Source organism: Vulpes lagopus, chromosome 3 (genome assembly GCF_018345385.1).
Source record: "Vulpes lagopus strain Blue_001 chromosome 3, ASM1834538v1, whole genome shotgun sequence".
Lineage (NCBI taxonomy): Eukaryota > Metazoa > Chordata > Mammalia > Carnivora > Canidae > Vulpes > Vulpes lagopus.
The window spans coordinates 20,742,486-20,752,919 of NC_054826.1; the positions used below are offsets into that span (position 1 = coordinate 20,742,486).

The 10,434-nt window shown below is 37.8% G+C and overlaps 1 pseudogene; it reads right to left on the reverse strand.

Annotated features, from left to right (window-relative positions):
* Window positions 1-6,843: 6,843 nt before the first annotated feature.
* Window positions 6,844-6,978, reverse strand: LOC121488268 (annotated as a pseudogene).
* Window positions 6,979-10,434: the final 3,456 nt, after the last annotated feature.

Below are 10,434 nucleotides of genomic sequence, written 5' to 3' on the forward strand. Positions count from 1 at the left end.
TTTCTACTTTCCCCTTTATTCCCTTTCACTATTTTTTTATATTCTTGAGGGATGCTTGTATTGCATGGTTTCCCCCTTACGACTGCTTTTGCTGTATCCCAAAGATTTTGAATGGTTATATCTTCATTCTTATTAGTTTCCATGATCTTTAAAATTTTTTTTTTAATTAAAAAAATTGTGTTTAGTTTCCTTGAATCTTTATAATTCTTCTCTAATTTCCTGGTTGACTCTTTCATCTTTTAGCTGGATGTTCTTTAACCTCCACGTGTTTGAGTTTCTTCCAAATTTCTTCTTGTGATTGAGTTAAAGTTTCAAAGCATTATGGTCTGAAAATATGCAGGGGGCAATCCCAATCTTTTGGTATCGGTTGAGACCTGATTTGTGACCCAGGATGTGGCGTATTCCGGAGAAAGTTCCATGTGCACTTGAGAAGAATGTGTATTCAGTTGCACTTGGAAATAAAGTTGGTAAATATCTGTGAAATCCATTTGGTCCAGTGTATCATTTAAAGCTCTTGTTTCTTTGGAGGTGTTTTGCTTAGAAGATCTGTCATTTACAGAAAGCGCTGTGTTGAAATCTCACAGTATTAGTGTATTATTATCTAAGTATGTCTTACTTTGGTTTTTAATTGATTGATATACTTGGCAGCTCCCACACTAGGGGCATAAATATTCATGATTGTTAGATCCTCTTGTTGGATAGATCCTTTAAGTGTGATATAGTGTCCCTCTTCATCTCCTACTACAGTCTTTGGGATAAACTTTAATTTATCTGATATGAGGATTGCTACCTCTGCTTTCTTTTGAGGACCATTTGAATGGTAAATGGTTCTCCAACCTTTCATTTTTGGGCTGTAGGTGTCCTTAGGTCTAAAATGAGTCTCTTGTAGACAGCAAATAGATGGGTATTGCTTTTTTATCCAGTCTGAAACCCTGTGTCTTTTGATGGGATCATTAAGGCCATTCACATTCAGAGTTACTATTGAAAGATATGAATTTATGGTCATCATAATACCTATTCAGTACCTGTTTTTGTGGATTATTTCTTTGGGCATCCTCTTTCTTAATATTTCTTTTTTTTAAGATTTTATTTATTTATTCATGAGACACACACACACACACACATACACATAGAGAGGCAGAGACACAGGCAGAGAGAGAAGCAGGCTCCATGCAGGGAGCCCGACATGGGACTCGATCCCGGGTGTCCAGTATCACACCCTGGGTCGATTGCAGGCACTAAACCACTGAGACACCCAGGAATCCCCCCCCCTAATATTTCTTGTAGAGCTGGTTGGGTGGTCACATATTCTTTCAGTTTCTGCCTATCTTGGAAGCTCTTTATCTCTTCTTGTATTCTGAATGAGAGCCTTGCTGGATAAAGTATTCTTGGCTGCATGTTCTTTTCATTTAGGACCCTGAATATATCCTGCCAGCCCTTTCTGGCCTGCCAGGTCTCTATAGAGAGGTCTGCTGTTAATCTAATATTTCTCTCCATATAAGTTAGGGATCTCTTGTCTCTTGCTGCTTTAAGGTTTTTCTCTTTATCTTTGGAATTTGCAAGTTTCACTATTAAATGTTGAGATGTTGAATGGTTTTTATTGATTTTTTTTTGGGAGGGGGTCACTTTATCTCCTGAATCTGAATGCCTGTTTCCCTCCTCAAATTAGGGAAGTTCTCAGCTATGATTTGCTCATATGCTTTCTGGGCCTCTGTCCCTCTCTGCGCCCTCTGGAACCCCAATTAAACATAGATTTTTCCTTCTGAGGCTGTCATTTATTTCCCTTAACCTTTCCTCATGGTCTGTTAATTGTTTTTCTCTTTTTTCCTCAGTTTCCTTCCTTGCCATCAACTTTTCTTCTATGTCACTCACTCTTGTCCTACCTCATTAACCCTCATCATTAGGACCTCCAGTTTGGATTACATCTCACCTAATTGATTTTTAACTTCAGCCTGATTAGATCAATATTCTTCAGTCATGAAGTCTCTTGTGTCCTTTATGCTTTTTTCCAGAGCCACCAGTAGCTTTATAATTGTGCTTCTATATTGGCTTTCTGACATAGACTTGTAATCCAAATTCTGTAACTCTGGGAGAGAGTACTGTTTCTGATTATTTGTTTTGTGGTGAGTTCTTTCTAGTCATTTTGTTCAGTGCAGAGAGGCTAAAAGTGAGTTGTACTGGAAAAAGGAAGAAGAAGAAGAAGAAAAAACAAGACGGGGTATCCTCTGGTTCTATATACTGTAATTCCTCGACTTCCCCTGGAGCTTTCCAGCACTACTTGGTCAAGTACTTGCCCTTCCCCCGTCCTTCCAGCTGGTCTTCTGGGGGAGGGGCCTGCTGTGCTGATTCTCAGGTGTGTGCACCTGGGGGAGCTTCCCCGCCCCCTGCCGGTGCACGGCTCAGTGGGAGCTGTTTATCCTGGGAGGCCTGTTCCCTGGCAACCCTGACCCTCCAAGGCACAGGGTGACACCAGGAGGAACAACAGTGGCGACGGGCAGCTCTCCAGCCCCGGCGTCAGCTCCCGCAGTAACTACCGCAGCTCCCAGTCTGCACTGCCTGGATGCTCTGGGGGTGGAAAGCGCTGATCTGCACAGCTCGGGGGCACCCGGTGGCAGGACCGTCCTCGCTGTCCTGGGCCCTCCCCGTCTCCGCCTGTCCGGGGGGAGCACAGGATCCTGGGCTGTGTCCCCCGGCACCCTAGTCTCCGGGACCTGCGCTGCTGGAATCGGGCTCCCGGGGCGCGCAGGCCGCCTGAGCTGCTCCGGAGGCCCCGCCAGGCACTGTGCCCCTGGGGTGTGTGGCGCTCTCCCCGGGGTGCACTTCCTTTGTTAGGATCCCGGGAACCTGGGGGCCCCACTGCCTCTCCTGGGATCCTGCCCGAGTTCCCTGCGAGTGCCTTTCTGTCCGGAAAGAATCCATTGCGGATTTTTTAAATTTCCTGCTTCCAGGACAGGGTCCTGGAAGCTCTCGCAACCCCCCTTAGCCTGGCTCCTCGTGGGGGTCTCTCCCCTACTTGATTCTTATTTATTTATTTATTTATTTATTTATTTATTTATTTATTTATTTATGTATTTAGTTAGTTAGTTAGTTAGTTATTTTCCGCTTTCCCACCTCGTGAGAAGCACAAACTCTTCTCTCTGCAGCATTCCAGGTGTTCTCTCTTTAAATCTCAGGTTGAATTTGTAGGTTTTCAGGATGATTTGAAAGTTACCTAGGTAAGTTGGTGGGGACAGGTGACCTGGGAAACCCACTCCTCTGCCAGCTCCCCCCTCCCCCCCCATCAGGTTTTACTTTTTTTTTTTTTTAAAGATTTTATTTATTTATTTATTCTTGAGAGATAGAAGGAGAGACAGAGCCAAAGACACAGGCAGAGACAGAGCCAGAGACACAGGCAGAGGGAGAAGCAGGCTCCATGCACCGGGAGCCCGACGTGGGATTCGATCCCGGGTCTCCAGGATTGTGCCCTGGGCCAAAGGCAGGCGCCAAACCCCTGCGCCACCCAGGGATCCCCCGTCAGGTTTTAATTGACTCTTGCCTCTTTTGAGAACAAGTCACTTTTTTTTTTCTGTGATCGATGGTTTGATATTGATAATAGTGCAATAGAAGCCGAGGCAAATAATATTTACACCCAGAAAAGGGCACATTCCTTTGATCAGGCCCCTAAAAAGAGATAAAATGTAAGAAGATGAGTCAATCTTATCTATATTTGAGTTGGATTTAGGCTTGGCTGTTTCTTTAGTTGTGTTTATTTTGCCATAGGCTTCAAATAATTCGTGCAAGGGGTCAGAATTTTCTTTTAACCAGACTTGAGTCCTGAGTACCTGGAGGATTTGTTTCCATTTTTCTGCTCTGCCTTCAGCCTTCCATAGATCCTGGTTATCTGCATCTCAGAGGGATGTCTCTCAGCATTCTTGCCTCTACCATAGCCCAAATCAGTCATTGCTTAGTACTCACTGAAGACCTCAAGTCCCTAAGGAGGTCACTTCGTTTCTCTTCTGCTGCCTCCACATTGCAGTAAACCCCCTATGCTTATACCTCAGAGGAGAGTCTCTTTCAGCTTTCCTGCCCTTCTCCCACTTGGAGATTATCACTGCCTCTTACTCAGTATTGGGCCCCAAGATCTTATAGAACTTGCCTCAGTTCTCCTTTCCTGCCCTCAGAGTTCACGAGGTCTTGTACACCTACCTTGGAGGAGCAGATGTCTCTCAGCATTCCCGTTCCTCTTCCACTGAAGTTAGGTGCCTGCTGCATCATTGTAAAACCCTAGTGTGTGAAAGTTTCTCTTAGCATTCTTACCCTAGTCCCAGTATTTCTCATAACCCCCTATGAAGGCCCATGAGAAAATGTTGGTAGGTGGGCATACTCTATGTCCTAAGGATTCTCAACCTTCATGACAGCCTACACTTGGTCTACAAATTTTTTTAAAGAAGTTCAGCTGTTTTCTTCTTACCTATTTCTCTTGACAGCTTTCTCTTCCACTGCTTCACCAAGGATGAAAGAAACTGTTGGATCTCTTCACTCTAGAGAGAGGTTTATAACTTTCTGGATTTTAATTCATTAGATATTTTCCTCTATTTTTGACTCTCTGATGAATTTTTAATAAACTGTGATTTTATTGGTTATCTGGCTTGTTATTGTTAGGTAGGAATGGCATTGTCTTGTAACTTTCTACATTCTAAGCAGAAGCTGACACCTGGCATTTATATATACATGATTATTTTCTTTAGTTCTAAAAATCATATCTGCTCTAAAATGAAAATGGCATTCATAATTAAGTTTGCAAATAATGCTAACAATGAAATTTAGTAATGTTTTTAGTAAAAACATTGTAATTATAAAATAATTAGACTGATTTTCTTATGTCTTTTAAACAACTTTGAAGGCAATGTTATGCAAGCAGTTCAAAACTGGTTTGGAGTGATAACATTAAGAAGACTGTTTCTAGTGATGGCCGCTTAATTATAGAATAGTAATTTAAACTAAGTACTGAGGAACATGTAATTTTAAAATTAATTTTTATTTCTCATGTATCTAGCCCTGAACTTGTTTTTAAAATTACTTTAAAATAATTCAAACTTTAGTACCTGTACTTTGAATAATGCAATCCAATTGATAATATATAGCTTACCATTTTATGGTTTCTTTCTAAATACGAAAGTTGGTTAATGTATTTTTAGTTTACTTGAAAACACATCATAACACATCTTTAGTTTGTTTACAATTAATTTTAAATGAAGTGTTTTAACGAGAAGATAGATGCATTTCATTCTGAAGACAAAAGTGGAAATTTTTGCAAAAATGTAAGTACCATCGGGAAGAACTCATTTATGGGATCAGATGTGGCTACAGCTTCCTGCAGAGGGCAGCACTCTATGGGAAATCAGAAATCGCTAGGGAAATGCTTCTGAACTTTTGCCTCAAGTGCCAGAGCTTGGTCAAAGTGTTGAAAAATATTTATTGAATTTTATTTATTGAAATTTAAAGTTATGGAATTATGGAACAGTTTTTTTTTTGAGGCTGAATATTCTGACTCAGTGTTTATTTATTTGGAATTTTTTCCCCTGTCACATACCAAAATTTAAGGACATGTAATAACAGTGACTTACTGCAAATTTACTGCTGTCTGTGTAAGATACAAGTTCTCCTAACTGCTGAAAATGACTTCTTTTGAAGTTCATTGGCATCCTCATGTTGTGAAAATTGCAGGATTTATTGCATAAAACCATGTTCACAGCATTTTTACATTTTAAAATTTTATGAATGCTTATTATTAAATATTATATATTATAATTATATACATTAAGGCATTCAGTTTTTATCTTCTTCTAAATTGTTTTTTTAAGCTTTTAATTCATATGGAAGATTTTTCATCTATGAATTTCTAGTCCAGCAAATGTATTATTTTTGAGCATTTTGTAAGTATAAGCTCCTTTGCAAATGCTTTTTCTCCTGACTTATTTTAGTTGTCCTTCTTTTTCTTTCCTGTAATTCAATTATATATGTGTTTACAGATGCTCGGATACAGCAAGAAGAGGTTGGTACCCTTCACCAACATCCTGTAATCATATCTTCTACATTAATGCCTAATCTAACTTTTCCACTTATTTCTTTTCCTTTTTTATTATAGAAGAGTTTATAAGAATATATTTTTTCTGTTTAATTTACAGTAACAAAATGAAACAAACACTAGTGTAACCCAAGTCAAAAAATAGAACTTTGGCAGCTTCTAAACATACTCAGCTTTTGGTCTCCTCCCTAATTATAATCTTAGCCTTTCACCCTGAAGATATTCACTATTCTGGCTTTGTGATAATCATACCTTTCTCTTTATGCTTTTACAACCTATATATATACATCCTTAAACAATGGTCTGGTTTCACCTTTTTTGAACTTAATATGAATGGAATGATACTGTTGGATTTTTTTTTCATATTTTAAACTTTTAGTTTGCTTATTAAAAATTATGCATTCCCATAATTAAAATCATTTGAACAAAAAAAATGGCACTCTGATTAAACTGCATTTTATAGTCTGCAGGATACCTTGGACCAACTTGGTTTTTATTCTAGATTTCTCACTGTCCTCCACTCCCCCATCCCCTGGCTTTATTCACCAACATGCAAGTTCTTTTCCTTCCCTGCCAGCCGGACAAGCAATTGGGGGAGGCAGGCTCAGCATTCATTGTCAGTAGTTCTGATTCTTTGATGAGGAAAAAGGGCGGCAGTCATTTAAACTTGATCCAATTTGTTTGCATCTTACAAAGTTAAACAGCTAATAGAAGTAAAATAAATAAGAAGGCAGTGCTTGTAGAATGTATAGTACATATTGGTGGCCCACACTTTGTTACGATTTGCCTGCTTGCTTCTCCTGTTCAGTCGTTTCTTTTAAAGACAGTGGATTTTTCTCTTACTTTTCTGCCTTCTTTAATTTAAACTTATCAAATTTCTCAATCTCAGTCATATGGGGTTTGTCAGACATGGTTGCAGAGGAAGCAGAATGAGGCACTCCAGAAAGCAGAGTCTGATCTACACCATGGCCACTTCCAAGTGTCCTGTTGGAATGGTTTTTATCCTTCTTTCTTTTGTTCAATATTGTATTTGTGATGTCACCCATACTACAGCATTTGGCTATATCATTTTCTTAGTTGTGTGAATACTTCACAACTCATTTATGCAACCGTAAGTGGACATTCAGGTTGTTTGTAGTTTTTGGTTACTGTAAAGCTGCTGCAAATATTCTTACACACCTATCTGGTGCGTATGTTTACATATTTTTAGAGTAGCTACTGGTATACTTTAATATTTCCCTGGTGAAACACATCTTGGATTTTGATATTTAAACTTTAGAATATAGGTATCTTTGTAATACACTTGTCAGCTAATGTTTTATATGAAAAATTTGTATTAATATCCAAATGCAGTACTATATGTTCAAAAAAACTCTGTGTGTATTGAGGATGAGTGTTGTAGAGGAAGTCTTGAATCGTATTCTAAGTAGAATTGTTAAGTGTTAAAGTTTTGAAGGATGCAGTCAGAATCCACAAAGGGCATGTATGATGGTTAATTTTATGTGTCAACTTGACTAGAGGTAAGTACCCAGGTTTTGGTGAAATATTACTCTCTATGTATCTGTGATGAGATTAACATTTGATCATGGTGAATTAAACAGATTGCCCTCTACAATATGGGTCAGCCTCATCTGATTAACTGCTGGTCTCAATAGGGCAAAGGCCAAGTAAAGGAGCATTTGCTTTCTCTGCCTGTCTTCTAGCTGGAACATTGGTATTTGCCTGCCTGCAGACTTGGACTTGGACTAGAACTATACCATTGGCTTTCCTGGGTCTTCAGCAGATTCCTGGTTCTTGGTGGCAGATTTAGTCTCCATAACCATGTGAGCCAATTCCTAATTAAGGTAATTAGTAGTGGTGGTCTCTGGTGGTGAAAGATTGATTTAATTATGTTTTTCTATTTTCTACAATGTACATATGCTGCTTTTATAATAATAATTTTTAAAAGATACAAAGTAGATAATAAAAAGTTATTCAATCTAATGATTAGTTTTTTAACTGATGGATTTTTTTTATTTTATTTTATTTTTTATTTATTTATGATATCACAGAGAGAGAGAGAGAGAGAGAGAGAGAGAGAGAGGCAGAGACACAGGCAGAGGGAGAAGCAGGCTCCATGCACCGGGAGCCCAATGTGGGATTCGATCCCGGGTCTCCAGGATCGCGCCCTGGGCCAAAGGCAGGCGCCAAACCGCTGCGCCACCCAGGGATCCCTAACTGATGGATTTTAAATGAAATGTATTTCCTGGTAAAAATTAAGATATAAAAGACAAATTTCTGCCTAATAATAATTATATACATGACTAGCATCTTATATGCTAGATAATCTTCTTGAAAGTAGTGATTGCCTTGATTATTATTAAAAAGACCACTCCATAAGGACATAAATCTAGTGTCCTCTTCTTCCTCCTTGATTATGTGCATTTTAATATGGAACTTAAAATAGGTAAAACATGTCTTACTCTGTTCTTCGAACATTTATAGTTTTGGTTCCATCATTTCATTCCTGTTTATTTATTTATTTATTTAGTTTATTAAAGCAGAAATAAATTGATTAAAATAAATTATGAAGAGTTTATGCAGATGATTATCTATAATAATCAGTAGTCTTTTATGGTCCCATTTACTTCATTATATATATATTATAATCATTATATATATATATGTATATATTTTTAAACATGAATCCCTTCTACTATCTCTTGAAAGTCTGAGTTATAATCTGTCAGTTCTTTACATATTTATTTACATGAGAAATTCTTTTGTTGAATGATTTAATAATAAATACAAGAATCAAAAAATAAATAAATAAATAAATAAATAAATAAATAAATAAATAAATACAAGGATCAGACTATTTTGATGCATGAATCAGGGAATATAAAAGTGACTGAATAAGGCTCTTTGTCCTCAAGGATGTTCTAATCCCAGAAGGAAAAGGAAGAAGAAAGGTGGTAAAGATCAAACCAATATAATTTCATTCATTTTCTTCAGCAAATATTTATAAGCATTTACTTAGTCTCTGTGTTAGCTACTGGGCTTCGGAAAGAAAACACACTTTTTTCTGTGAGTTATCAATGGTCCAAAATAGGTTAATAAACAGAAAAACACACTGTTTCGACTGAGGTGTGTGTGCCACTAGTATTTACCAGATAGAGGTCAAGGATATTGCTAAACATCCTACAATGCACAGGACAGCCCTTCACAATAAAGAGGTATTAGGTCAGAAATTTCAATAGTTCTACTATTGAGAAACCTTACACTAATCATTGTGTTGGGGCTAATATAAGAGGGGTGTCCAAATCAGTAAAGGTAAGTAGGGGAGATGAGTCATGGAATACCAGCATTGAACCTGGACAGAAGTGTGAAGGACAACTGAAGTTAATCAGACAGAGAACACCACATGTGTTACAAGAGGTATGTGCAGAGTGCTATGGGAACATGAAAGAAGGAAAGTCTAATTTCTGGGGATGAGGAGGAGTGGGCATGACAATTATCAAGGAAGGCTTCTCAGGGATGTTTGAATTTGTCCAAAAGGATTACTAGGAGGTCGTCATATGAACATAGGTATGTGGAGATGGTGTTAGACTAGTTCTTGAATGTCAGTTTCAAATTGAAGTCACTCTGCCAGGCATCATTTTGAGAAGTGATGTATTTAGTCCTATAAGACACAAGACTGCATATACCAACAGTAATTCATTGTTCTATGGGGGGGGTCATCATATTTTTAAATCACATACTTAAAAAACTAATCAAACTCAGTTGAAATGATGATATGTGATATATTCACTGCTGCTTTAATGTCCAAATATCAGAGATTTTCAGATATACCTCTTATTTCTACTTTAATTCTGTTATGGTCAAAAAACATATTTTGTATGATTTCTATTCTTTTAAATTTGGTAAAATTTGTTTTAAGGCCCCCAGTGTGGTCTATCTTGTTGAATATTCCACATGCACTTGAAAGAAATGCTTACTCAGCTGTTGGATGGAGTGTCCTATAAATGCCAATAATATGACATTATATTGACAAATTGGTTGATAGCGTTGCTCATGTCTCCTATATCTTAACTGATTTCCTGTCTGTTTTAGCAATTCCTGCAGAGAGAAGTATTGAAGTGTAGAACTATAGTTGTGGATTTATCTATTTTTCCTTTCAGCACTATCAGTTTTTGATTTATGTATTTTGAGGTGTGTTGGTAGGAGTGTATACATTTAGAACTGTTAGATCTTCTTGGAGAATTGACCCATTTATCTAATTATCTAATTTATCTAATTTAAACATTGGTAATATTCCTTGTTCTGAAGTAACTTTGTATGACCGAAAAGCCACTCTAGCTTTCTTTTGTTGGTTTTAGCATGGTATA